This window comes from Lithobates pipiens, unplaced genomic scaffold (assembly GCF_037356315.1).
Source record: "Lithobates pipiens isolate NorthernLeopardFrog02 unplaced genomic scaffold, aLitPip1_a1.2 Scaffold_8, whole genome shotgun sequence".
Classification (NCBI taxonomy): Eukaryota; Metazoa; Chordata; class Amphibia; order Anura; family Ranidae; genus Lithobates; species Lithobates pipiens.
In genome coordinates, this window is record NW_027507903.1 from 578,011,292 (window position 1) to 578,037,288 (window position 25,997).

Genomic DNA, 25,997 nt, shown 5'->3' on the forward strand with positions numbered 1-25,997 from the left:
AGCATTGACCTGTAGGTAAAACTAAGGCAGAAACTTTAGGCGTTCTCCACCTATACCGGACTGGACCCTATCTGCATGGTTGCAGGTTAGATTCTCCCTTTTATAGTCAACCTGTTCCAGAAAATGAAACGGAAGAGGATGATTAGCCAGCCTGGGCAAGCCAAATACTTTCGCTTTCAGGCACCCGGTGCCCTTGGCTCGATGGTCTTTTTCCACCATGGATGTCAAGATTTAAGCAGCTTGGACCACTATGGAGGAGGAGCTTTCAGAGCCCGGATAGCTCAGTCGGTAGAGCATCAGACTTTTAATCTGAGGGTCCAGGGTTCAAGTCCCTGTTCGGGCGGTGCCTCTCACCAACCCTTGAGCCCCTGGAGCTGCCAATAGGGCAGTCTTTATGCACATCTGTGAGGAATGCTCAGAGAGATGAAATGTCCTAACTTCCCCCTTTCTAGGCTCCTGTAATCTGCCAGAAATAAAGGTGGCTGAAGGTGATTGCTTGACCAAATATTTCCCAAATACCCTTGTCTATGGCAGCTTACCTGGGCTCCAGTTCAGGCATGTTATCTAGCAAACTTTCAACAAAGGGCCCAAATCCTTCCACCTTGGTCTTTTTTCAGCAGCATAGCTGTTCAGACACATATGCTCCCAGTGGCCCTTCAGGGCTGCTGTGGGAGAAACCTATCTGACAACCGAGGGGCCCTGTCCCTTTAGATTCTCCTTAGTTCTTTCAAATGCTAACACTATTCAGTGGGTAAACAATGCCCACTTATGCATCATCCCTGTCTCATTAGCATGCCAAGTCCCAGAATGCTCAGCGGCCCACTGGATGACACTTATGTGTCTCACCTCAATGTCAATTTCTCCTTCAATGAAGGGCAGATGTTGGCAGGCACCGATTTGGTTAGCTTTGCGCAGTGGCAGTATCATAGCCAATGAGGGTCACCTGAGGCGTGATTATTGCTAATTGAAAACTTTTCCCAATACCCCGCCATGATGACTTGAAATACAGTCAGCACTGGCAATTTTTGAGAGTCTCTGAGGAGACTGAGCAATGTGTTTTAAACAGTAGATAAGTGACGGCTTCTTACGTGCAGACTGAGATGTGTTAGAGTTGAGGAAGTGTGTCACGTGCCTGGTGACACTATAGAGAGCTTTTCTGTCATCACGCAGCCTGGGTAGAACAATCTGGGATTGGCACGCGCTGCTCGTTCTTCACTTGCCTGTATTCAAGAGTGGCCTCGACCTCGTTTTTTGGCCTGGGTTTCTTCTGCTGGACCTGGCAACATGAGGCTAAAGGTGAACTGTCTTTATTTGTAACCCAGTCACTGATTAAGAATACTGGAAGCGTGTTGGGCGGTGTCTTTTTGCAAGGTGAAACAAGGCCCTTGTTTCCGGTGAAAGAGCATTGACCTGTAGGTAAAACTAAGGCAGAAACTTTAGGCGTTCTCCACCTATACCGGACTGGACCCTATCTGCATGGTTGCAGGTTAGATTCTCCCTTTTATAGTCAACCTGTTCCAGAAAATGAAACGGAAGAGGATGATTAGCCAGCCTGGGCAAGCCAAATACTTTCGCTTTCAGGCACCCGGTGCCCTTGGCTCGATGGTCTTTTTCCACCATGGATGTCAAGATTTAAGCAGCTTGGACCACTATGGAGGAGGAGCTTTCAGAGCCCGGATAGCTCAGTCGGTAGAGCATCAGACTTTTAATCTGAGGGTCCAGGGTTCAAGTCCCTATTCGGGCGGTGCCTCTCACCAACCCTTGAGCCCCTGGAGCTGCCAATAGGGCAGTCTTTATGCACATCTGTGAGGAATGCTCAGAGAGATGAAATGTCCTAACTTCCCCCTTTCTAGGCTCCTGTAATCTGCCAGAAATAAAGGTGGCTGAAGGTGATTGCTTGACCAAATATTTCCCAAATACCCTTGTCTATGGCAGCTTACCTGGGCTCCAGTTCAGGCATGTTATCTAGCAAACTTTCAACAAAGGGCCCAAATCCTTCCACCTTGGTCTTTTTTCAGCAGCATAGCTGTTCAGACACATATGCTCCCAGTGGCCCTTCAGGGCTGCTGTGGGAGAAACCTATCTGACAACCGAGGGGCCCTGTCCCTTTAGATTCTCCTTAGTTCTTTCAAATGCTAACACTATTCAGTGGGTAAACAATGCCCACTTATGCATCATCCCTGTCTCATTAGCATGCCAAGTCCCAGAATGCTCAGCGGCCCACTGGATGACACTTATGTGTCTCACCTCAATGTCAATTTCTCCTTCAATGAAGGGCAGATGTTGGCAGGCACCGATTTGGTTAGCTTTGCGCAGTGGCAGTATCATAGCCAATGAGGTTCACCTGAGGCGTGATTATTGCTAATTGAAAACTTTTCCCAATACCCCGCCATGATGACTTGAAATACAGTCAGCACTGGCAATTTTTGAGAGTCTCTGAGGAGACTGAGCAATGTGTTTTAAACAGTAGATAAGTGACGGCTTCTTACGTGCAGACTGAGATGCGTTAGAGTTGAGGAAGTGTGTCACGTGCCTGGTGACACTATAGAGAGCTTTTCTGTCATCACGCAGCCTGGGTAGAACAATCTGGGATTGGCACGCGCTGCTCGTTCTTCACTTGCCTGTATTCAAGAGTGGCCTTGACCTCGTTTTTTGGCCTGGGTTTCTTCTGCTGGACCTGGCAACATGAGGCTAAAGGTGAACTGTCTTTATTTGTAACCCAGTCACTGATTAAGAATACTGGAAGCGTGTTGGGCGGTGTCTTTTTGCAAGGTGAAACAAGGCCCTTGTTTCCGGTGAAAGAGCATTGACCTGTAGGTAAAACTAAGGCAGAAACTTTAGGCGTTCTCCACCTATACCGGACTGGACCCTATCTGCATGGTTGCAGGTTAGATTCTCCCTTTTATAGTCAACCTGTTCCAGAAAATGAAACGGAAGAGGATGATTAGCCAGCCTGGGCAAGCCAAATACTTTCGCTTTCAGGCACCCGGTGCCCTTGGCTCGATGGTCTTTTTCCACCATGGATGTCAAGATTTAAGCAGCTTGGACCACTATGGAGGAGGAGCTTTCAGAGCCCGGATAGCTCAGTCGGTAGAGCATCAGACTTTTAATCTGAGGGTCCAGGGTTCAAGTCCCTGTTCGGGCGGTGCCTCTCACCAACCCTTGAGCCCCTGGAGCTGCCAATAGGGCAGTCTTTATGCACATCTGTGAGGAATGCTCAGAGAGATGAAATGTCCTAACTTCCCCCTTTCTAGGCTCCTGTAATCTGCCAGAAATAAAGGTGGCTGAAGGTGATTGCTTGACCAAATATTTCCCAAATACCCTTGTCTATGGCAGCTTACCTGGGCTCCAGTTCAGGCATGTTATCTAGCAAACTTTCAACAAAGGGCCCAAATCCTTCCACCTTGGTCTTTTTTCAGCAGCATAGCTGTTCTGACACATATGCTCCCAGTGGCCCTTCAGGGCTGCTGTGGGAGAAACCTATCTGACAACCGAGGGGCCCTGTCCCTTTAGATTCTCCTTAGTTCTTTCAAATGCTAACACTATTCAGTGGGTAAACAATGCCCACTTATGCATCATCCCTGTCTCATTAGCATGCCAAGTCCCAGAATGCTCAGCGGCCCACTGGATGACACTTATGTGTCTCACCTCAATGTCAATTTCTCCTTCAATGAAGGGCAGATGTTGGCAGGCACCGATTTGGTTAGCTTTGCGCAGTGGCAGTATCATAGCCAATGAGGGTCACCTGAGGCGTGATTATTGCTAATTGAAAACTTTTCCCAATACCCCGCCATGATGACTTGAAATACAGTCAGCACTGGCAATTTTTGAGAGTCTCTGAGGAGACTGAGCAATGTGTTTTAAACAGTAGATAAGTGACGGCTTCTTACGTGCAGACTGAGATGCGTTAGAGTTGAGGAAGTGTGTCATGTGCCTGGTGACACTATAGAGAGCTTTTCTGTCATCACGCAGCCTGGGTAGAACAATCTGGGATTGGCACGCGCTGCTCGTTCTTCACTTGCCTGTATTCAAGAGTGGCCTCGACCTCGTTTTTTGGCCTGGGTTTCTTCTGCTGGACCTGGCAACATGAGGCTAAAGGTGAACTGTCTTTATTTGTAACCCAGTCACTGATTAAGAATACTGGAAGCGTGTTGGGCGGTGTCTTTTTGCAAGGTGAAACAAGGCCCTTGTTTCCGGTGAAAGAGCATTGACCTGTAGGTAAAACTAAGGCAGAAACTTTAGGCGTTCTCCACCTATACCGGACTGGACCCTATCTGCATGGTTGCAGGTTAGATTCTCCCTTTTATAGTCAACCTGTTCCAGAAAATGAAACGGAAGAGGATGATTAGCCAGCCTGGGCAAGCCAAATACTTTCGCTTTCAGGCACCCGGTGCCCTTGGCTCGATGGTCTTTTTCCACCATGGATGTCAAGATTTAAGCAGCTTGGACCACTATGGAGGAGGAGCTTTCAGAGCCCGGATAGCTCAGTCGGTAGAGCATCAGACTTTTAATCTGAGGGTCCAGGGTTCAAGTCCCTATTCGGGCGGTGCCTCTCACCAACCCTTGAGCCCCTGGAGCTGCCAATAGGGCAGTCTTTATGCACATCTGTGAGGAATGCTCAGAGAGATGAAATGTCCTAACTTCCCCCTTTCTAGGCTCCTGTAATCTGCCAGAAATAAAGGTGGCTGAAGGTGATTGCTTGACCAAATATTTCCCAAATACCCTTGTCTATGGCAGCTTACCTGGGCTCCAGTTCAGGCATGTTATCTAGCAAACTTTCAACAAAGGGCCCAAATCCTTCCACCTTGGTCTTTTTTCAGCAGCATAGCTGTTCAGACACATATGCTCCCAGTGGCCCTTCAGGGCTGCTGTGGGAGAAACCTATCTGACAACCGAGGGGCCCTGTCCCTTTAGATTCTCCTTAGTTCTTTCAAATGCTAACACTATTCAGTGGGTAAACAATGCCCACTTATGCATCATCCCTGTCTCATTAGCATGCCAAGTCCCAGAATGCTCAGCGGCCCACTGGATGACACTTATGTGTCTCACCTCAATGTCATTTTCTCCTTCAATGAAGGGCAGATGTTGGCAGGCACCGATTTGGTTAGCTTTGCGCAGTGGCAGTATCATAGCCAATGAGGTTCACCTGAGGCGTGATTATTGCTAATTGAAAACTTTTCCCAATACCCCGCCATGATGACTTGAAATACAGTCAGCACTGGCAATTTTTGAGAGTCTCTGAGGAGACTGAGCAATGTGTTTTAAACAGTAGATAAGTGACGGCTTCTTACGTGCAGACTGAGATGCGTTAGAGTTGAGGAAGTGTGTCACGTGCCTGGTGACACTATAGAGAGCTTTTCTGTCATCACGCAGCCTGGGTAGAACAATCTGGGATTGGCACGCGCTGCTCGTTCTTCACTTGCCTGTATTCAAGAGTGGCCTTGACCTCGTTTTTTGGCCTGGGTTTCTTCTGCTGGACCTGGCAACATGAGGCTAAAGGTGAACTGTCTTTATTTGTAACCCAGTCACTGATTAAGAATACTGGAAGCGTGTTGGGCGGTGTCTTTTTGCAAGGTGAAACAAGGCCCTTGTTTCCGGTGAAAGAGCATTGACCTGTAGGTAAAACTAAGGCAGAAACTTTAGGCGTTCTCCACCTATACCGGACTGGACCCTATCTGCATGGTTGCAGGTTAGATTCTCCCTTTTATAGTCAACCTGTTCCAGAAAATGAAACGGAAGAGGATGATTAGCCAGCCTGGGCAAGCCAAATACTTTCGCTTTCAGGCACCCGGTGCCCTTGGCTCGATGGTCTTTTTCCACCATGGATGTCAAGATTTAAGCAGCTTGGACCACTATGGAGGAGGAGCTTTCAGAGCCCGGATAGCTCAGTCGGTAGAGCATCAGACTTTTAATCTGAGGGTCCAGGGTTCAAGTCCCTGTTCGGGCGGTGCCTCTCACCAACCCTTGAGCCCCTGGAGCTGCCAATAGGGCAGTCTTTATGCACATCTGTGCGGAATGCTCAGAGAGATGAAATGTCCTAACTTCCCCCTTTCTAGGCTCCTGTAATCTGCCAGAAATAAAGGTGGCTGAAGGTGATTGCTTGACCAAATATTTCCCAAATACCCTTGTCTATGGCAGCTTACCTGGGCTCCAGTTCAGGCATGTTATCTAGCAAACTTTCAACAAAGGGCCCAAATCCTTCCACCTTGGTCTTTTTTCAGCAGCATAGCTGTTCAGACACATATGCTCCCAGTGGCCCTTCAGGGCTGCTGTGGGAGAAACCTATCTGACAACCGAGGGGCCCTGTCCCTTTAGATTCTCCTTAGTTCTTTCAAATGCTAACACTATTCAGTGGGTAAACAATGCCCACTTATGCATCATCCCTGTCTCATTAGCATGCCAAGTCCCAGAATGCTCAGCGGCCCACTGGATGACACTTATGTGTCTCACCTCAATGTCAATTTCTCCTTCAATGAAGGGCAGATGTTGGCAGGCACCGATTTGGTTAGCTTTGCGCAGTGGCAGTATCATAGCCAATGAGGTTCACCTGAGGCGTGATTATTGCTAATTGAAAACTTTTCCCAATACCCCGCCATGATGACTTGAAATACAGTCAGCACTGGCAATTTTTGAGAGTCTCTGAGGAGACTGAGCAATGTGTTTTAAACAGTAGATAAGTGACGGCTTCTTACGTGCAGACTGAGATGCGTTAGAGTTGAGGAAGTGTGTCACGTGCCTGGTGACACTATAGAGAGCTTTTCTGTCATCACGCAGCCTGGGTAGAACAATCTGGGATTGGCACGCGCTGCTCGTTCTTCACTTGCCTGTATTCAAGAGTGGCCTCGACCTCGTTTTTTGGCCTGGGTTTCTTCTGCTGGACCTGGCAACATGAGGCTAAAGGTGAACTGTCTTTATTTGTAACCCAGTCACTGATTAAGAATACTGGAAGCGTGTTGGGCGGTGTCTTTTTGCAAGGTGAAACAAGGCCCTTGTTTCCGGTGAAAGAGCATTGACCTGTAGGTAAAACTAAGGCAGAAACTTTAGGCGTTCTCCACCTATACCGGACTGGACCCTATCTGCATGGTTGCAGGTTAGATTCTCCCTTTTATAGTCAACCTGTTCCAGAAAATGAAACGGAAGAGGATGATTAGCCAGCCTGGGCAAGCCAAATACTTTCGCTTTCAGGCACCCGGTGCCCTTGGCTCGATGGTCTTTTTCCACCATGGATGTCAAGATTTAAGCAGCTTGGACCACTATGGAGGAGGAGCTTTCAGAGCCCGGATAGCTCAGTCGGTAGAGCATCAGACTTTTAATCTGAGGGTCCAGGGTTCAAGTCCCTGTTCGGGCGGTGCCTCTCACCAACCCTTGAGCCCCTGGAGCTGCCAATAGGGCAGTCTTTATGCACATCTGTGAGGAATGCTCAGAGAGATGAAATGTCCTAACTTCCCCCTTTCTAGGCTCCTGTAATCTGCCAGAAATAAAGGTGGCTGAAGGTGATTGCTTGACCAAATATTTCCCAAATACCCTTGTCTATGGCAGCTTACCTGGGCTCCAGTTCAGGCATGTTATCTAGCAAACTTTCAACAAAGGGCCCAAATCCTTCCACCTTGGTCTTTTTTCAGCAGCATAGCTGTTCTGACACATATGCTCCCAGTGGCCCTTCAGGGCTGCTGTGGGAGAAACCTATCTGACAACCGAGGGGCCCTGTCCCTTTAGATTCTCCTTAGTTCTTTCAAATGCTAACACTATTCAGTGGGTAAACAATGCCCACTTATGCATCATCCCTGTCTCATTAGCATGCCAAGTCCCAGAATGCTCAGCGGCCCACTGGATGACACTTATGTGTCTCACCTCAATGTCAATTTCTCCTTCAATGAAGGGCAGATGTTGGCAGGCACCGATTTGGTTAGCTTTGCGCAGTGGCAGTATCATAGCCAATGAGGGTCACCTGAGGCGTGATTATTGCTAATTGAAAACTTTTCCCAATACCCCGCCATGATGACTTGAAATACAGTCAGCACTGGCAATTTTTGAGAGTCTCTGAGGAGACTGAGCAATGTGTTTTAAACAGTAGATAAGTGACGGCTTCTTACGTGCAGACTGAGATGCGTTAGAGTTGAGGAAGTGTGTCACGTGCCTGGTGACACTATAGAGAGCTTTTCTGTCATCACGCAGCCTGGGTAGAACAATCTGGGATTGGCACGCGCTGCTCGTTCTTCACTTGCCTGTATTCAAGAGTGGCCTCGACCTCGTTTTTTGGCCTGGGTTTCTTCTGCTGGACCTGGCAACATGAGGCTAAAGGTGAACTGTCTTTATTTGTAACCCAGTCACTGATTAAGAATACTGGAAGCGTGTTGGGCGGTGTCTTTTTGCAAGGTGAAACAAGGCCCTTGTTTCCGGTGAAAGAGCATTGACCTGTAGGTAAAACTAAGGCAGAAACTTTAGGCGTTCTCCACCTATACCGGACTGGACCCTATCTGCATGGTTGCAGGTTAGATTCTCCCTTTTATAGTCAACCTGTTCCAGAAAATGAAACGGAAGAGGATGATTAGCCAGCCTGGGCAAGCCAAATACTTTCGCTTTCAGGCACCCGGTGCCCTTGGCTCGATGGTCTTTTTCCACCATGGATGTCAAGATTTAAGCAGCTTGGACCACTATGGAGGAGGAGCTTTCAGAGCCCGGATAGCTCAGTCGGTAGAGCATTAGACTTTTAATCTGAGGGTCCAGGGTTCAAGTCCCTGTTTGGGCGGTGCCACTCACCAACCCTTGAGCCCCTGGAGCTGCCAATAGGGCAGTCTTTATGCACATCTGTGAGGAATGCTCAGAGAGATGAAATGTCCTAACTTCCCCCTTTCTAGGCTCCTGTAATCTGCCAGAAATAAAGGTGGCTGAAGGTGATTGCTTGACCAAATATTTCCCAAATACCCTTGTCTATGGCAGCTTACCTGGGCTCCAGTTCAGGCATGTTATCTAGCAAACTTTCAACAAAGGGCCCAAATCCTTCCACCTTGGTCTTTTTTCAGCAGCATAGCTGTTCAGACACATATGCTCCCAGTGGCCCTTCAGGGCTGCTGTGGGAGAAACCTATCTGACAACCGAGGGGCCCTGTCCCTTTAGATTCTCCTTAGTTCTTTCAAATGCTAACACTATTCAGTGGGTAAACAATGCCCACTTATGCATCATCCCTGTCTGATTAGCATGCCAAGTCCCAGAATGCTCAGCGGCCCACTGGATGACACTTATGTGTCTCACCTCAATGTCAATTTCTCCTTCAATGAAGGGCAGATGTTGGCAGGCACCGATTTGGTTAGCTTTGCGCAGTGGCAGTATCATAGCCAATGAGGGTCACCTGAGGCGTGATTATTGCTAATTGAAAACTTTTCCCAATACCCCGCCATGATGACTTGAAATACAGTCAGCACTGGCAATTTTTGAGAGTCTCTGAGGAGACTGAGCAATGTGTTTTAAACAGTAGATAAGTGACGGCTTCTTACGTGCAGACTGAGATGCGTTAGAGTTGAGGAAGTGTGTCACGTGCCTGGTGACACTATAGAGAGCTTTTCTGTCATCACGCAGCCTGGGTAGAACAATCTGGGATTGGCACGCGCTGCTCGTTCTTCACTTGCCTGTATTCAAGAGTGGCCTCGACCTCGTTTTTTGGCCTGGGTTTCTTCTGCTGGACCTGGCAACATGAGGCTAAAGGTGAACTGTCTTTATTTGTAACCCAGTCACTGATTAAGAATACTGGAAGCGTGTTGGGCGGTGTCTTTTTGCAAGGTGAAACAAGGCCCTTGTTTCCGGTGAAAGAGCATTGACCTGTAGGTAAAACTAAGGCAGAAACTTTAGGCGTTCTCCACCTATACCGGACTGGACCCTATCTGCATGGTTGCAGGTTAGATTCTCCCTTTTATAGTCAACCTGTTCCAGAAAATGAAACGGAAGAGGATGATTAGCCAGCCTGGGCAAGCCAAATACTTTCGCTTTCAGGCACCCGGTGCCCTTGGCTCGATGGTCTTTTTCCACCATGGATGTCAAGATTTAAGCAGCTTGGACCACTATGGAGGAGGAGCTTTCAGAGCCCGGATAGCTCAGTCGGTAGAGCATTAGACTTTTAATCTGAGGGTCCAGGGTTCAAGTCCCTGTTTGGGCGGTGCCACTCACCAACCCTTGAGCCCCTGGAGCTGCCAATAGGGCAGTCTTTATGCACATCTGTGAGGAATGCTCAGAGAGATGAAATGTCCTAACTTCCCCCTTTCTAGGCTCCTGTAATCTGCCAGAAATAAAGGTGGCTGAAGGTGATTGCTTGACCAAATATTTCCCAAATACCCTTGTCTATGGCAGCTTACCTGGGCTCCAGTTCAGGCATGTTATCTAGCAAACTTTCAACAAAGGGCCCAAATCCTTCCACCTTGGTCTTTTTTCAGCAGCATAGCTGTTCAGACACATATGCTCCCAGTGGCCCTTCAGGGCTGCTGTGGGAGAAACCTATCTGACAACCGAGGGGCCCTGTCCCTTTAGATTCTCCTTAGTTCTTTCAAATGCTAACACTATTCAGTGGGTAAACAATGCCCACTTATGCATCATCCCTGTCTGATTAGCATGCCAAGTCCCAGAATGCTCAGCGGCCCACTGGATGACACTTATGTGTCTCACCTCAATGTCAATTTCTCCTTCAATGAAGGGCAGATGTTGGCAGGCACCGATTTGGTTAGCTTTGCGCAGTGGCAGTATCATAGCCAATGAGGGTCACCTGAGGCGTGATTATTGCTAATTGAAAACTTTTCCCAATACCCCGCCATGATGACTTGAAATACAGTCAGCACTGGCAATTTTTGAGAGTCTCTGAGGAGACTGAGCAATGTGTTTTAAACAGTAGATAAGTGACGGCTTCTTACGTGCAGACTGAGATGCGTTAGAGTTGAGGAAGTGTGTCACGTGCCTGGTGACACTATAGAGAGCTTTTCTGTCATCACGCAGCCTGGGTAGAACAATCTGGGATTGGCACGCGCTGCTCGTTCTTCACTTGCCTGTATTCAAGAGTGGCCTCGACCTCGTTTTTTGGCCTGGGTTTCTTCTGCTGGACCTGGCAACATGAGGCTAAAGGTGAACTGTCTTTATTTGTAACCCAGTCACTGATTAAGAATACTGGAAGCGTGTTGGGCGGTGTCTTTTTGCAAGGTGAAACAAGGCCCTTGTTTCCGGTGAAAGAGCATTGACCTGTAGGTAAAACTAAGGCAGAAACTTTAGGCGTTCTCCACCTATACCGGACTGGACCCTATCTGCATGGTTGCAGGTTAGATTCTCCCTTTTATAGTCAACCTGTTCCAGAAAATGAAACGGAAGAGGATGATTAGCCAGCCTGGGCAAGCCAAATACTTTCGCTTTCAGGCACCCGGTGCCCTTGGCTCGATGGTCTTTTTCCACCATGGATGTCAAGATTTAAGCAGCTTGGACCACTATGGAGGAGGAGCTTTCAGAGCCCGGATAGCTCAGTCGGTAGAGCATCAGACTTTTAATCTGAGGGTCCAGGGTTCAAGTCCCTGTTCGGGCGGTGCCTCTCACCAACCCTTGAGCCCCTGGAGCTGCCAATAGGGCAGTCTTTATGCACATCTGTGAGGAATGCTCAGAGAGATGAAATGTCCTAACTTCCCCCTTTCTAGGCTCCTGTAATCTGCCAGAAATAAAGGTGGCTGAAGGTGATTGCTTGACCAAATATTTCCCAAATACCCTTGTCTATGGCAGCTTACCTGGGCTCCAGTTCAGGCATGTTATCTAGCAAACTTTCAACAAAGGGCCCAAATCCTTCCACCTTGGTCTTTTTTCAGCAGCATAGCTGTTCAGACACATATGCTCCCAGTGGCCCTTCAGGGCTGCTGTGGGAGAAACCTATCTGACAACCGAGGGGCCCTGTCCCTTTAGATTCTCCTTAGTTCTTTCAAATGCTAACACTATTCAGTGGGTAAACAATGCCCACTTATGCATCATCCCTGTCTCATTAGCATGCCAAGTCCCAGAATGCTCAGCGGCCCACTGGATGACACTTATGTGTCTCACCTCAATGTCAATTTCTCCTTCAATGAAGGGCAGATGTTGGCAGGCACCGATTTGGTTAGCTTTGCGCAGTGGCAGTATCATAGCCAATGAGGGTCACCTGAGGCGTGATTATTGCTAATTGAAAACTTTTCCCAATACCCCGCCATGATGACTTGAAATACAGTCAGCACTGGCAATTTTTGAGAGTCTCTGAGGAGACTGAGCAATGTGTTTTAAACAGTAGATAAGTGACGGCTTCTTACGTGCAGACTGAGATGCGTTAGAGTTGAGGAAGTGTGTCATGTGCCTGGTGACACTATAGAGAGCTTTTCTGTCATCACGCAGCCTGGGTAGAACAATCTGGGATTGGCACGCGCTGCTCGTTCTTCACTTGCCTGTATTCAAGAGTGGCCTCGACCTCGTTTTTTGGCCTGGGTTTCTTCTGCTGGACCTGGCAACATGAGGCTAAAGGTGAACTGTCTTTATTTGTAACCCAGTCACTGATTAAGAATACTGGAAGCGTGTTGGGCGGTGTCTTTTTGCAAGGTGAAACAAGGCCCTTGTTTCCGGTGAAAGAGCATTGACCTGTAGGTAAAACTAAGGCAGAAACTTTAGGCGTTCTCCACCTATACCGGACTGGACCCTATCTGCATGGTTGCAGGTTAGATTCTCCCTTTTATAGTCAACCTGTTCCAGAAAATGAAACGGAAGAGGATGATTAGCCAGCCTGGGCAAGCCAAATACTTTCGCTTTCAGGCACCCGGTGCCCTTGGCTCGATGGTCTTTTTCCACCATGGATGTCAAGATTTAAGCAGCTTGGACCACTATGGAGGAGGAGCTTTCAGAGCCCGGATAGCTCAGTCGGTAGAGCATTAGACTTTTAATCTGAGGGTCCAGGGTTCAAGTCCCTGTTTGGGCGGTGCCACTCACCAACCCTTGAGCCCCTGGAGCTGCCAATAGGGCAGTCTTTATGCACATCTGTGAGGAATGCTCAGAGAGATGAAATGTCCTAACTTCCCCCTTTCTAGGCTCCTGTAATCTGCCAGAAATAAAGGTGGCTGAAGGTGATTGCTTGACCAAATATTTCCCAAATACCCTTGTCTATGGCAGCTTACCTGGGCTCCAGTTCAGGCATGTTATCTAGCAAACTTTCAACAAAGGGCCCAAATCCTTCCACCTTGGTCTTTTTTCAGCAGCATAGCTGTTCAGACACATATGCTCCCAGTGGCCCTTCAGGGCTGCTGTGGGAGAAACCTATCTGACAACCGAGGGGCCCTGTCCCTTTAGATTCTCCTTAGTTCTTTCAAATGCTAACACTATTCAGTGGGTAAACAATGCCCACTTATGCATCATCCCTGTCTGATTAGCATGCCAAGTCCCAGAATGCTCAGCGGCCCACTGGATGACACTTATGTGTCTCACCTCAATGTCAATTTCTCCTTCAATGAAGGGCAGATGTTGGCAGGCACCGATTTGGTTAGCTTTGCGCAGTGGCAGTATCATAGCCAATGAGGGTCACCTGAGGCGTGATTATTGCTAATTGAAAACTTTTCCCAATACCCCGCCATGATGACTTGAAATACAGTCAGCACTGGCAATTTTTGAGAGTCTCTGAGGAGACTGAGCAATGTGTTTTAAACAGTAGATAAGTGACGGCTTCTTACGTGCAGACTGAGATGCGTTAGAGTTGAGGAAGTGTGTCACGTGCCTGGTGACACTATAGAGAGCTTTTCTGTCATCACGCAGCCTGGGTAGAACAATCTGGGATTGGCACGCGCTGCTCGTTCTTCACTTGCCTGTATTCAAGAGTGGCCTCGACCTCGTTTTTTGGCCTGGGTTTCTTCTGCTGGACCTGGCAACATGAGGCTAAAGGTGAACTGTCTTTATTTGTAACCCAGTCACTGATTAAGAATACTGGAAGCGTGTTGGGCGGTGTCTTTTTGCAAGGTGAAACAAGGCCCTTGTTTCCGGTGAAAGAGCATTGACCTGTAGGTAAAACTAAGGCAGAAACTTTAGGCGTTCTCCACCTATACCGGACTGGACCCTATCTGCATGGTTGCAGGTTAGATTCTCCCTTTTATAGTCAACCTGTTCCAGAAAATGAAACGGAAGAGGATGATTAGCCAGCCTGGGCAAGCCAAATACTTTCGCTTTCAGGCACCCGGTGCCCTTGGCTCGATGGTCTTTTTCCACCATGGATGTCAAGATTTAAGCAGCTTGGACCACTATGGAGGAGGAGCTTTCAGAGCCCGGATAGCTCAGTCGGTAGAGCATCAGACTTTTAATCTGAGGGTCCAGGGTTCAAGTCCCTGTTCGGGCGGTGCCTCTCACCAACCCTTGAGCCCCTGGAGCTGCCAATAGGGCAGTCTTTATGCACATCTGTGAGGAATGCTCAGAGAGATGAAATGTCCTAACTTCCCCCTTTCTAGGCTCCTGTAATCTGCCAGAAATAAAGGTGGCTGAAGGTGATTGCTTGACCAAATATTTCCCAAATACCCTTGTCTATGGCAGCTTACCTGGGCTCCAGTTCAGGCATGTTATCTAGCAAACTTTCAACAAAGGGCCCAAATCCTTCCACCTTGGTCTTTTTTCAGCAGCATAGCTGTTCAGACACATATGCTCCCAGTGGCCCTTCAGGGCTGCTGTGGGAGAAACCTATCTGACAACCGAGGGGCCCTGTCCCTTTAGATTCTCCTTAGTTCTTTCAAATGCTAACACTATTCAGTGGGTAAACAATGCCCACTTATGCATCATCCCTGTCTCATTAGCATGCCAAGTCCCAGAATGCTCAGCGGCCCACTGGATGACACTTATGTGTCTCACCTCAATGTCAATTTCTCCTTCAATGAAGGGCAGATGTTGGCAGGCACCGATTTGGTTAGCTTTGCGCAGTGGCAGTATCATAGCCAATGAGGGTCACCTGAGGCGTGATTATTGCTAATTGAAAACTTTTCCCAATACCCTGCCATGATGACTTGAAATACAGTCAGCACTGGCAATTTTTGAGAGTCTCTGAGGAGACTGAGCAATGTGTTTTAAACAGTAGATAAGTGACGGCTTCTTACGTGCAGACTGAGATGAGTTAGAGTTGAGGAAGTGAGTCACGTGCCTGGTGACACTATAGAGAGCTTTTCTGTCATCACGCAGCCTGGGTAGAACAATCTGGGATTGGCACGCGCTGCTCGTTCTTCACTTGCCTGTATTCAAGAGTGGCCTTGACCTCGTTTTTTGGCCTGGGTTTCTTCTGCTGGACCTGGCAACATGAGGCTAAAGGTGAACTGTCTTTATTTGTAACCCAGTCACTGATTAAGAATACTGGAAGCGTGTTGGGCGGTGTCTTTTTGCAAGGTGAAACAAGGCCCTTGTTTCCGGTGAAAGAGCATTGACCTGTAGGTAAAACTAAGGCAGAAACTTTAGGCATTCTCCACCTATACCGGACTGGACCCTATCTGCATGGTTGCAGGTTAGATTCTCCCTTTTATAGTCAACCTGTTCCAGAAAATGAAACGGAAGAGGATGATTAGCCAGCCTGGGCAAGCCAAATACTTTCGCTTTCAGGCACCCGGTGCCCTTGGCTCGATGGTCTTTTTCCACCATGGATGTCAAGATTTAAGCAGCTTGGACCACTATGGAGGAGGAGCTTTCAGAGCCCGGATAGCTCAGTCGGTAGAGCATCAGACTTTTAATCTGAGGGTCCAGGGTTCAAGTCCCTGTTCGGGTGGTGCCTCTCACCAACCCTTGAGCCCCTGGAGCTGCCAATAGGGCAGTCTTTATGCACATCTGTGAGGAATGCTCAGAGAGATGAAATGTCCTAACTTCCCCCTTTCTAGGCTCCTGTAATCTGCCAGAAATAAAGGTGGCTGAAGGTGATTGCTTGACCAAATATTTCCCAAATACCCTTGTCTATGGCAGCTTACCTGGGCTCCAGTTCAGGCATGTTATCTAGCAAACTTTCAACAAAGGGCCCAAATCCTTCCACCTTGGTCTTTTTTCAGCAGCATAGCTGTTCAGACACATATGCTCCCAGTGGCCCTTCAGGGCTGCTGTGGGAGAAACCTATCTGACAACCGAGGGGCCCTGTCCCTTTAGATTCTCCTTAGTTCTTTCAAATGCTAACACTATTCAGTGGGTAAACAATGCCCACTTATGCATCATCCCTGTCTCATTAGCATGCCAAGTCCCAGAATGCTCAGCGGCCCACTGGATGACACTTATGTGTCTCACCTCAATGTCAATTTCTCCTTCAATGAAGGGCAGATGTTGGCAGGCACCGATTTGGTTAGCTTTGCGCAGTGGCAGTATCATAGCCAATGAGGTTCACCTGAGGCGTGATTATTGCTAATTGAAAACTTTTCCCAATACCCCGCCATGATGACTTGAAATACAGTCAGCACTGGCAATTTTTGAGAGTCTCTGAGGAGACTGAGCAATGTGTTTTAAACAGTAGATAAGTGACGGCTTCTTACGTGCAGACTGAGATGCGTTAGAGTTGAGGAAGTGTGTCACGTGCCTGGTGACACTATAGAGAGCTTTTCTGTCATCATGCATCCTGGGTAGAACAATCTGGGATTGGCACGCGCTGCTCGTTCTTCACTTGCCTGTATTCAAGAGTGGCCTCGACCTCGTTTTTTGGCCTGGGTTTCTTCTGCTGGACCTGGCAACATGAGGCTAAAGGTGAACTGTCTTTATTTGTAACCCAGTCACTGATTAAGAATACTGGAAGCGTGTTGGGCGGTGTCTTTTTGCAAGGTGAAACAAGGCCCTTGTTTCCGGTGAAAGAGCATTGACCTGTAGGTAAAACTAAGGCAGAAACTTTAGGCGTTCTCCACCTATACCGGACTGGACCCTATCTGCATGGTTGCAGGTTAGATTCTCCCTTTTATAGTCAACCTGTTCCAGAAAATGAAACGGAAGAGGATGATTAGCCAGCCTGGGCAAGCCAAATACTTTCGCTTTCAGGCACCCGGTGCCCTTGGCTCGATGGTCTTTTTCCACCATGGATGTCAAGATTTAAGCAGCTTGGACCACTATGGAGGAGGAGCTTTCAGAGCCCGGATAGCTCAGTCGGTAGAGCATCAGACTTTTAATCTGAGGGTCCAGGGTTCAAGTCCCTGTTCGGGCGGTGCCTCTCACCAACCCTTGAGCCCCTGGAGCTGCCAATAGGGCAGTCTTTATGCACATCTGTGAGGATTGCTCAGATAGATGAAATGTCCTAACTTCCCCCTTTCTAGGCTCCTGTAATCTGCCAGAAATAAAGGTGGCTGAAGGTGATTGCTTGACCAAATATTTCCCAAATACCCTTGTCTATGGCAGCTTACCTGGGCTCCAGTTCAGGCATGTTATCTAGCAAACTTTCAACAAAGGGCCCAAATCCTTCCACCTTGGTCTTTTTTCAGCAGCATAGCTGTTCAGACACATATGCTCCCAGTGGCCCTTCAGGGCTGCTGTGGGAGAAACCTATCTGACAACCGAGGGGCCCTGTCCCTTTAGATTCTCCTTAGTTCTTTCAAATGCTAACACTATTCAGTGGGTAAACAATGCCCACTTATGCATCATCCCTGTCTCATTAGCATGCCAAGTCCCAGAATGCTCAGCGGCCCACTGGATGACACTTATGTGTCTCACCTCAATGTCAATTTCTCCTTCAATGAAGGGCAGATGTTGGCAGGCACCGATTTGGTTAGCTTTGTGCAGTGGCAGTATCATAACCAATGAGGTTCACCTGAGGCGTGATTATTGCTAATTGAAAACTTTTCCCAATACCCCGCCATGATGACTTGAAATACAGTCAGCACTGGCAATTTTTGAGAGTCTCTGAGGAGACTGAGCAATGTGTTTTAAACAGTAGATAAGTGACGGCTTCTTACGTGCAGACTGAGATGCGTTAGAGTTGAGGAAGTGTGTCACGTGCCTGGTGACACTATAGAGAGCTTTTCTGTCATCATGCATCCTGGGTAGAACAATCTGGGATTGGCACGCGCTGCTCGTTCTTCACTTGCCTGTATTCAAGAGTGGCCTCGACCTCGTTTTTTGGCCTGGGTTTCTTCTGCTGGACCTGGCAACATGAGGCTAAAGGTGAACTGTCTTTATTTGTAACCCAGTCACTGATTAAGAATACTGGAAGCGTGTTGGGCGGTGTCTTTTTGCAAGGTGAAACAAGGCCCTTGTTTCCGGTGAAAGAGCATTGACCTGTAGGTAAAACTAAGGCAGAAACTTTAGGCGTTCTCCACCTATACCGGACTGGACCCTATCTGCATGGTTGCAGGTTAGATTCTCCCTTTTATAGTCAACCTGTTCCAGAAAATGAAACGGAAGAGGATGATTAGCCAGCCTGGGCAAGCCAAATACTTTCGCTTTCAGGCACCCGGTGCCCTTGGCTCGATGGTCTTTTTCCACCATGGATGTCAAGATTTAAGCAGCTTGGGCCACTATGGAGGAGGAGCTTTCAGAGCCCGGATAGCTCAGTCGGTAGAGCATCAGACTTTTAATCTGAGGGTCCAGGGTTCAAGTCCCTGTTCGGGCGGTGCCTCTCACCAACCCTTGAGCCCCTGGAGCTGCCAATAGGGCAGTCTTTATGCACATCTGTGAGGATTGCTCAGATATAGATGAAATGTCCTAACTTCCCCCTTTCTAGGCTCCTGTAATCTGCCAGAAATAAAGGTGGCTGAAGGTGATTGCTTGACCAAATATTTCCCAAATACCCTTGTCTATGGCAGCTTACCTGGGCTCCAGTTCAGGCATGTTATCTAGCAAACTTTCAACAAAGGGCCCAAATCCTTCCACCTTGGTCTTTTTTCAGCAGCATAGCTGTTCAGACACATATGCTCCCAGTGGCCCTTCAGGGCTGCTGTGGGAGAAACCTATCTGACAACCGAGGGGCCCTGTCCCTTTAGATTCTCCTTAGTTCTTTCAAATGCTAACACTATTCAGTGGGTAAACAATGCCCACTTATGCATCATCCCTGTCTCATTAGCATGCCAAGTCCCAGAATGCTCAGCGGCCCACTGGATGACACTTATGTGTCTCACCTCAATGTCAATTTCTCCTTCAATGAAGGGCAGATGTTGGCAGGCACCGATTTGGTTAGCTTTGCGCAGTGGCAGTATCATAGCCAATGAGGTTCACCTGAGGCGTGATTATTGCTAATTGAAAACTTTTCCCAATACCCCGCCATGATGACTTGAAATACAGTCAGCACTGGCAATTTTTGAGAGTCTCTGAGGAGACTGAGCAATGTGTTTTAAACAGTAGATAAGTGACGGCTTCTTACGTGCAGACTGAGATGCGTTAGAGTTGAGGAAGTGTGTCACGTGCCTGGTGACACTATAGAGAGCTTTTCTGTCATCACGCATCCTGGGTAGAACAATCTGGGATTGGCACGCGCTGCTCGTTCTTCACTTGCCTGTATTCAAGAGTGGCCTCGACCTCGTTTTTTGGCCTGGGTTTCTTCTGCTGGACCTGGCAACATGAGGCTAAAGGTGAACTGTCTTTATTTGTAACCCAGTCACTGATTAAGAATACTGGAAGCGTGTTGGGCGGTGTCTTTTTGCAAGGTGAAACAAGGCCCTTATTTCCGGTGAAAGAGCATTGACCTGTAGGTAAAACTAAGGCAGAAACTTTAGGCGTTCTCCACCTATACCGGACTGGACCCTATCTGCATGGTTGCAGGTTAGATTCTCCCTTTTATAGTCAACCTGTTCCAGAAAATGAAACGGAAGAGGATGATTAGCCAGCCTGGGCAAGCCAAATACCTTCGCTTTCAGGCACCCAGTGCCCTTGGCTCGATGGTCTTTTTCCACCATGGATGTCAAGATTTAAGCAGCTTGGACCACTATGGAGGAGGAGCTTTCAGAGCCTGGATAGCTCAATATGCGTACAAGACCCAAAGGGGCTGGTAATGGGCAGGGAGGGCTACCCATGCCATTTTTCTCAATGATTTTCAACCATATTACAGGAACCAGATATAACATTAAAACCGCAAGCAGCTTTAAATGATGTTATTTCCGTTAAATTTCATTTTGTGCAGGGACTGTTCTAAACACGGGAAACATGTGGCACTTCACAGGCATACTACAGACACCCCCCACGCACGATATTTAAAGGAATATTTCACTTTTTTTTCACTTTAATCGTCAATAAAATCAGTGCTCCTGCCAAAACGGCCATTTTTAAAAACATTTTAGGCATTAACCCATGTCCCCTGGGGCTGGAGCCAGGTCCCCAAACCCTTTTTAGTACAGCATCTTGCATATTAGCCGTTAAAATTAGCACTTTTAATTTCGAACGTTCGAGTCCCATAGACTTCAATGGGGTTCTAAAGTTCGTACGAATTTGGGGGCCGTTCGAAAGTTCTGGTGCGAACCGAACCGGGGGGTGTTCGGCTCATCCCTAATTACAAGTACATTCAATTAGTTCCAGAAGCAAAGTCCAGCGAGATGGCGAGTGGTCAATTACCAGCAGGCTTCTTATGCCACGTACACACGATCAGAATTTCGGTCGGAAAAAGCTCTGATGGTTCTCCCAATGGAATTCCGATGGGATTTCGATCAAGCTGTCTTGCATACACATGGTCACACCAAATTCCGACTGCCAAGAGCGCAGGGACATACAACATGTACTTGAAAAGGGAAGTTCAATACCCAGTGCGCCACCCTTTGGGCTCCTTCTGCTAATCTTGTGTTCGTTGAAGTTTGGTAGACGATTCGTGCTTTTCAGAATCGTGCTTATTTCCGATCATTTTACCGCTGTTCAGTTTGTGCTTGTGGGTTTGTATCCGGTTTTCAGTGCGTGTAGTCAGTTCATATCTGTTTTTCAGTGTGTTCTTGTCAACTCGTTTCTGATTTTCAGCTCATTCTTCACGGGCCTTGCTGTTCTTCAGTGCAATCAGTTAGTTCGTTCTGACCAGCTGACCATTTTGAAGCCATGTTGCTGTTACGTATTCGTTGTAGAGTTGCTATACAGGGGCTTGGTGTCAAGTCCATGAACAGGGCAAGGAGGAATTCATGAACCAAGAATTGGTTACTTCAGCATGACCAATTCTCTCATATGCCTCTGCTGCGTGAGATCCAGGAAAACAACCCTGCTGATTTCAGTAATTTTCTCCGGATAACGGACCCCATTTTTCACAATTTGTTGGCTTTGTTCACCACTTATATTAGCAGGCAGGACACCTGCATTCAGCAAGCCATCACTCCCGAGCACGGGCTAGTCGCCACCTTGCGGTACTTGGCGACTGGGAGAAGTCTACAGCACCTCAAGTTCTCTACAGGCATCTCCCCCCAGGCTCTGGGAATCATTATTCCAGAGAACTGTTCTTCTATTATTCAGATCCTGCAGAAGGACTATATTAGGGTAAGTTTTATCCTTTAACAGCACATTCTATGTATTTAATGTTTGCTAATGTTTTGTATTTATTTCATCATTCCATAATTACCCTGATTGTAATATGCTGTTAATGTCCTCTTTTTCCTCATGCATTCTTGGAACTTTTAATGCTCTTTTTTGGCCTACATGCATATTTGCCTTCACTAACCTCCCCAGCATGCTATCCTGGGCCCATACACATCTAGCCCAGTCACTTAACTATGTATTTTGTCAGCTCCATTGTAGTGCTTTACCCTAAACACCCCCTATAATGTGTACAAGTGTTATTGTTGTCCTTAAATTCATGCAGAGTCTCAGGGGCTGACAAATTCATTTAGAACCCCCCCCCCTAAAATTTGGACAATGAGCCATCAGAGGAGGTGAGGAATCTGATAAGTGGACCTTATTTTTTTTGTCTTTAAATACGCATCAATCAATGTTATACTGATGTTGGCCAAGAATGTTTGTGTCTAATCTGCTTGCAATGTTTATGTGCAAAATTACAAAAAAAAATTTCTCTGTTTTGACTCCACAGTTTCCTTCAATGCCACAAGAATGGCAGACTGTGGCATCCCACTTTGCCCATCATTGGGACTTTCCCAACTGTGCAGGGGCAATAGATGGGAAGCACATCCACATCGTCCCACCCCCAATTCGGGGTCATACTATTTTAACTATAAGGGGTTTCATGTTCGTGTTGATGGTGGTGGTGTCGGCGACATACGAGTTTATCTATGTGGACATAGGGATGAATGGCCGGATGTCGGATGGTGGAGTCTTTGCCCAGACCGAGTTCTACGGATGCCTCCAGAGCGGTGGCTTGGGATTGCCACCTGGGTAAGAGAACATCAAAGGACTTCCGTTTGTTTTTATTTCTGATGAAGCATTTGGTCTAGGCAATCACGTGATGAGGCAATTCCCACAGAGGACCCTCACCTTGGAGAAGAGGGTTTATAATTACTGGCTGGCCAGAGCCCGAAGAGTCGTGGAGAATACCTTTGGGATAATGGCCAGCCGATTCTGCTTATTTCTAACGGCAATCAACCTGGCAGAGTACAAACTGAACCACATTGTTTTATGCTGCTGCATCCTGCACAACTTTTTAAAAAGAAATGCTCCAAATTATATAGCCTCAGTTGGGCCTGAGGCCGGACTTCAGGAACCAACACCGACGGCCCTGGAAGCTGTCTGTCCTGGCTTGCCCCCCCAAAGCGCCCATGAAGTGCGTCAAAAATCTGTGGAATATTTTACGGGTAGGGGGGGCTATTGCTATGCCAGCTAATTTGTAAAAATTTTTAACTAAAAAAAATTGGATCTGATAAAAGCTTTATTTGGATTTACTGCTTGTGTTTGTGTTTGTGTTTATTTGATCGGTCTCCTAGGTTCTCCTAGTGCACTTGTAATGCCAAGTGGTATTCACATTATTTAAATAACACCCATTGTCACTGTAAACACCAACTTAATACAAAAAAGTGTTATTGAGCATTGAAAGAAGAAGCCACACATTGTTGAGTAGAAAATCTGTGCGTTTTATAAAACATTTGGCGGTAAAAAAAAAATACAGAAACAGGCATGTTTCCAAACATAACATACACAACTCTGGAACTTACAAAGTTCAACATTGCAAAAAAGAAGGCAATATCAGACATTTTATAGTGTGAAAAAGGTATTGATCTTGCCTTCATCAGATGGGGTGAATTCACGCCTGTAAAAGCCAAATTTAGAAGATGCACACAAATTGTGAGTCAAAATGGGGATTTCCTTTCTGATCCCATACCCAATGTCAACATGTGCTATCTCCCATCATGGTGGATCAAGTGACATGCTTTGGGGGTGCAACCACTTCCTCTCACCTACTAGAGTTAGGAGGAAGGGGTTGCACCCACAAAACACGTACACTGAAATCCCCCGATGGCAGATAGCACATGTTGACACACTGTGTGAATCTTACAAATTTGGCTTTTAAAAACTGTATTAAAACTTTAGATAACACTTTAGAAAAAAAAAAAACAGGAATCTTTTTAGGATTTATATTCTTTCTAGTACATCAATCATGTTCTTCAGTCTTTGTTCAATCTCCTCTTTGATAAGGTTCAAATCCCGACTACAAGACATGATTTCCTGGATAAGTCGCTGTGCACTGTCACTGGTGAAATGACTGGATTTTAGTACCACAACCTGAAAATCATCTAAAATAAAAATACACAACATGTATTAAAAATATTCAGGCATACTGACCTGTTGTGGTGCCAAATTCCAGCACTTCTTCAACCTCTTCTTCCTCCACATCCTGATGTACCAGAAAACTCTGCTCCCCTTCTTGAGGAGGTTCATGTTGTCCTTGGATGGAGCAAGTCTTTTCTCCCCTATGAGAATGAAACAAAAGGTATACTTAGCACACAGATATTTGTGGTCAGAAATATAAATGTGAAACATTGCTTGGAAGTGGTGTACAACTATCTGTTTGGGCAGAGTTCCAAGTTGAAGACATTATTAATTCCCTTTAAACCAAGCTGGATTACTTACCTTTTTTGGACAAGTTTAACACATGGAGACACCCCAAATATCCACTGGAGCACCTGTGTGGGTCACCCTAAAAATGTGCTCTGGTGTCCCACACTAGTGCTCCTGAGTCCAGATTTGTAAACAGCTGCTGAATGTCCTCTCCTTACATTACACTGAATCAAGTTTGCAATTCATTCTAGTTTCAAAGACATCTAGACAACAATGTCCTAAACCTCTTTTAACCACTTCCCGACCAGCGCGCGACGATGTACGTAGACAGAATGGCACGGGCAGGCATATTGGCGTAAGGTACGTCCAATATTCGATGCCGCCCTGCCATCGGGAGCGCGCCGCCGGCGGCGCGCTCCCGCGCTGGTCGGGACCCCCGTGAGTCACGGAGCAGCCGAATGGAGGAAATGCTGTGTAAACAACATTTTTCCATTCTGCCTAGCAACTAGTGACGCTGATCTCTGCTCCAGGTGATTGGAGCAGAAATCAGTGTACACTAAATGAAAGCCCAACCCCCCCACAGTTAGTAACACACCCCTAGGAACACTTAACCCCTACACTGCCACCCACTGGTTAACCCTTTCACTGCCAGTGTCATTTACACAGGAATCACTGCATTTATATAGCAGTGATTACTGTATAAATGACAATGGTCCCAAAAATGTGTCAAAAATGTCCGATGGGTCCCCGACAATGTCGCAGTCACAATAAAAAATCGCAGATCGCCGCCATTACTAGTAAAAAAAAAAATAATAAAAAATTATTAATAAAAATGCTATAAAACTATCCCTATTTTGTAAACGCTATAACTTTTGCGCAAACCAATCAATAATCGCTTATTGCGATTTTTTTTACCAAAAATATGTAGAAGAATACGTATCGGCCTAAATTGAGGGAAAAAAATGTTTTTTTATATATTTTTGGGGGATATTTATTATAACAAAAAGTAAAAAATAATGCGTTTTTTTCAAAATTGTCGCTCTATTTTTGTTTATAGCGCAAAAAATAAAAACCGCAGGGGTGATCAAATACCACCAAAAGAAAGCTCTATTTGTGGGAAAAAAAGGACGTCAATTTTGTTTGGGAGCCACGTCGCACGACCGCGCAATTGTCAGTTAAAGCGACGCAGTGCCGAATCGCAAAAAGTGGTCTGGTCTTTGACCAGCAAATTGGTCCGGTCTGAAAGTGGTTAAATACAAATTAGCATGACCAAACGTAGTTAACCCTGTATCAGCTAAAAACATCCTATTTAGTTGGCAAACAATGTTTCCTACAAACGATTACTGTGCCCATGAACATGAAAGTAGCCATTTTAAACTGTACGACAGTAAAGAAAAGCACATGGAGCAGCATTCAAGTTAATAATCATAATAGGAACACACGACAAGTACCGTATTTATCAGCATGTAACACGCACCTTTTTCCCCTTAAAATCAGGGGGAAATCGTGGGTGCGTATTATACACCGATCCCCCACTGATTGTGAGCCTCTCGGCCGTTCTCTGCACCTTTTCAGCCAATCTGGGCAGCTTTCGGCCGCTCTCGCAGTCCTGCGTGAGCTGGCGAAAGCCACAGAGAGCAGCCGAGTATGGCCGAAAGCCGCCAAAAACAGCTGAAAGCCACAGAGAACGGCCGAGAGCTACCGAGATACACAGGACATCCGGCTCTTTATCTTAGCGGCACCATTTTTAAACGGCAAGGCTGCACTGACAATTCTGCAAACGACACTAACAAGGCTGCAATGAAAAGTCTGCATATGACACTGAACAAGGTGGCAATGACAAGGCTGCAAATGACACTAACAAGGCTGCAATGACAAGACTGCAAATGACGCTGACAAGGCTGCAATTGGACACTGACAAGGCTGCAATGATGGGCAAGGCTGCAGATGGACACTGATAAGGCTGCACTGATGGGCATTTAAATGTACGTTTTTTTTCCTTAAACTTCCCTCCTAAACGTTTTTTTCGTTAAAATTCCCTCCTAAAAACTTGGGGTGCGCGTTATACGCCTGCGCATGTTATACACCGATAAATGTGGTACTTACTTTTTTTAAGCACTTTCTTTATCCTTCTGCAGACTCTTCAC

The 25,997-nt window shown here is 46.8% G+C and overlaps 22 non-coding genes across 22 annotated transcripts; all 22 read left to right on the plus strand.

The window, feature by feature from the left end:
• The first annotated feature begins 270 nt into the window (after positions 1–270).
• TRNAK-UUU (transfer RNA lysine (anticodon UUU)) lies at positions 271–343 on the plus strand. Its single transcript has one exon. It is a non-coding gene; the product is annotated as a tRNA-Lys (tRNA).
• Positions 344–903: 560 nt separating this feature from the next.
• On the plus strand, positions 904–1,044 carry LOC143964758 (U4 spliceosomal RNA). The gene has a single exon (XR_013271226.1). It is a non-coding gene; the product is annotated as a U4 spliceosomal RNA (small nuclear RNA).
• A 1,260-nt stretch (positions 1,045–2,304) lies between these two features.
• Positions 2,305–2,445, plus strand: LOC143965026 (U4 spliceosomal RNA). The gene has a single exon (XR_013271448.1). It is a non-coding gene; the product is annotated as a U4 spliceosomal RNA (small nuclear RNA).
• A 627-nt stretch (positions 2,446–3,072) lies between these two features.
• TRNAK-UUU (transfer RNA lysine (anticodon UUU)) lies at positions 3,073–3,145 on the plus strand. The gene has a single exon. It is a non-coding gene; the product is annotated as a tRNA-Lys (tRNA).
• Positions 3,146–3,705: 560 nt separating this feature from the next.
• On the plus strand, positions 3,706–3,846 carry LOC143964759 (U4 spliceosomal RNA). Its single transcript, XR_013271227.1, has one exon. It is a non-coding gene; the product is annotated as a U4 spliceosomal RNA (small nuclear RNA).
• Positions 3,847–5,106: 1,260 nt separating this feature from the next.
• Positions 5,107–5,247, plus strand: LOC143965027 (U4 spliceosomal RNA). The gene has a single exon (XR_013271449.1). It is a non-coding gene; the product is annotated as a U4 spliceosomal RNA (small nuclear RNA).
• Positions 5,248–5,874: 627 nt separating this feature from the next.
• Positions 5,875–5,947, plus strand: TRNAK-UUU (transfer RNA lysine (anticodon UUU)). Its single transcript has one exon. It is a non-coding gene; the product is annotated as a tRNA-Lys (tRNA).
• A 560-nt stretch (positions 5,948–6,507) lies between these two features.
• On the plus strand, positions 6,508–6,648 carry LOC143965028 (U4 spliceosomal RNA). Its single transcript, XR_013271450.1, has one exon. It is a non-coding gene; the product is annotated as a U4 spliceosomal RNA (small nuclear RNA).
• A 627-nt stretch (positions 6,649–7,275) lies between these two features.
• On the plus strand, positions 7,276–7,348 carry TRNAK-UUU (transfer RNA lysine (anticodon UUU)). The gene has a single exon. It is a non-coding gene; the product is annotated as a tRNA-Lys (tRNA).
• A 560-nt stretch (positions 7,349–7,908) lies between these two features.
• Positions 7,909–8,049, plus strand: LOC143964760 (U4 spliceosomal RNA). Its single transcript, XR_013271228.1, has one exon. It is a non-coding gene; the product is annotated as a U4 spliceosomal RNA (small nuclear RNA).
• Positions 8,050–9,309: 1,260 nt separating this feature from the next.
• LOC143964761 (U4 spliceosomal RNA) lies at positions 9,310–9,450 on the plus strand. The gene has a single exon (XR_013271229.1). It is a non-coding gene; the product is annotated as a U4 spliceosomal RNA (small nuclear RNA).
• Positions 9,451–10,710: 1,260 nt separating this feature from the next.
• LOC143964762 (U4 spliceosomal RNA) lies at positions 10,711–10,851 on the plus strand. Its single transcript, XR_013271230.1, has one exon. It is a non-coding gene; the product is annotated as a U4 spliceosomal RNA (small nuclear RNA).
• A 627-nt stretch (positions 10,852–11,478) lies between these two features.
• TRNAK-UUU (transfer RNA lysine (anticodon UUU)) lies at positions 11,479–11,551 on the plus strand. Its single transcript has one exon. It is a non-coding gene; the product is annotated as a tRNA-Lys (tRNA).
• A 560-nt stretch (positions 11,552–12,111) lies between these two features.
• Positions 12,112–12,252, plus strand: LOC143964763 (U4 spliceosomal RNA). The gene has a single exon (XR_013271231.1). It is a non-coding gene; the product is annotated as a U4 spliceosomal RNA (small nuclear RNA).
• A 1,260-nt stretch (positions 12,253–13,512) lies between these two features.
• Positions 13,513–13,653, plus strand: LOC143964766 (U4 spliceosomal RNA). The gene has a single exon (XR_013271232.1). It is a non-coding gene; the product is annotated as a U4 spliceosomal RNA (small nuclear RNA).
• A 627-nt stretch (positions 13,654–14,280) lies between these two features.
• TRNAK-UUU (transfer RNA lysine (anticodon UUU)) lies at positions 14,281–14,353 on the plus strand. Its single transcript has one exon. It is a non-coding gene; the product is annotated as a tRNA-Lys (tRNA).
• A 560-nt stretch (positions 14,354–14,913) lies between these two features.
• LOC143964797 (U4 spliceosomal RNA) lies at positions 14,914–15,054 on the plus strand. Its single transcript, XR_013271259.1, has one exon. It is a non-coding gene; the product is annotated as a U4 spliceosomal RNA (small nuclear RNA).
• Positions 15,055–16,314: 1,260 nt separating this feature from the next.
• Positions 16,315–16,455, plus strand: LOC143965029 (U4 spliceosomal RNA). The gene has a single exon (XR_013271451.1). It is a non-coding gene; the product is annotated as a U4 spliceosomal RNA (small nuclear RNA).
• A 627-nt stretch (positions 16,456–17,082) lies between these two features.
• On the plus strand, positions 17,083–17,155 carry TRNAK-UUU (transfer RNA lysine (anticodon UUU)). The gene has a single exon. It is a non-coding gene; the product is annotated as a tRNA-Lys (tRNA).
• A 560-nt stretch (positions 17,156–17,715) lies between these two features.
• Positions 17,716–17,856, plus strand: LOC143965104 (U4 spliceosomal RNA). The gene has a single exon (XR_013271514.1). It is a non-coding gene; the product is annotated as a U4 spliceosomal RNA (small nuclear RNA).
• Positions 17,857–18,483: 627 nt separating this feature from the next.
• TRNAK-UUU (transfer RNA lysine (anticodon UUU)) lies at positions 18,484–18,556 on the plus strand. The gene has a single exon. It is a non-coding gene; the product is annotated as a tRNA-Lys (tRNA).
• A 562-nt stretch (positions 18,557–19,118) lies between these two features.
• Positions 19,119–19,259, plus strand: LOC143965030 (U4 spliceosomal RNA). Its single transcript, XR_013271452.1, has one exon. It is a non-coding gene; the product is annotated as a U4 spliceosomal RNA (small nuclear RNA).
• The last annotated feature ends 6,738 nt before the right edge of the window (positions 19,260–25,997 follow it).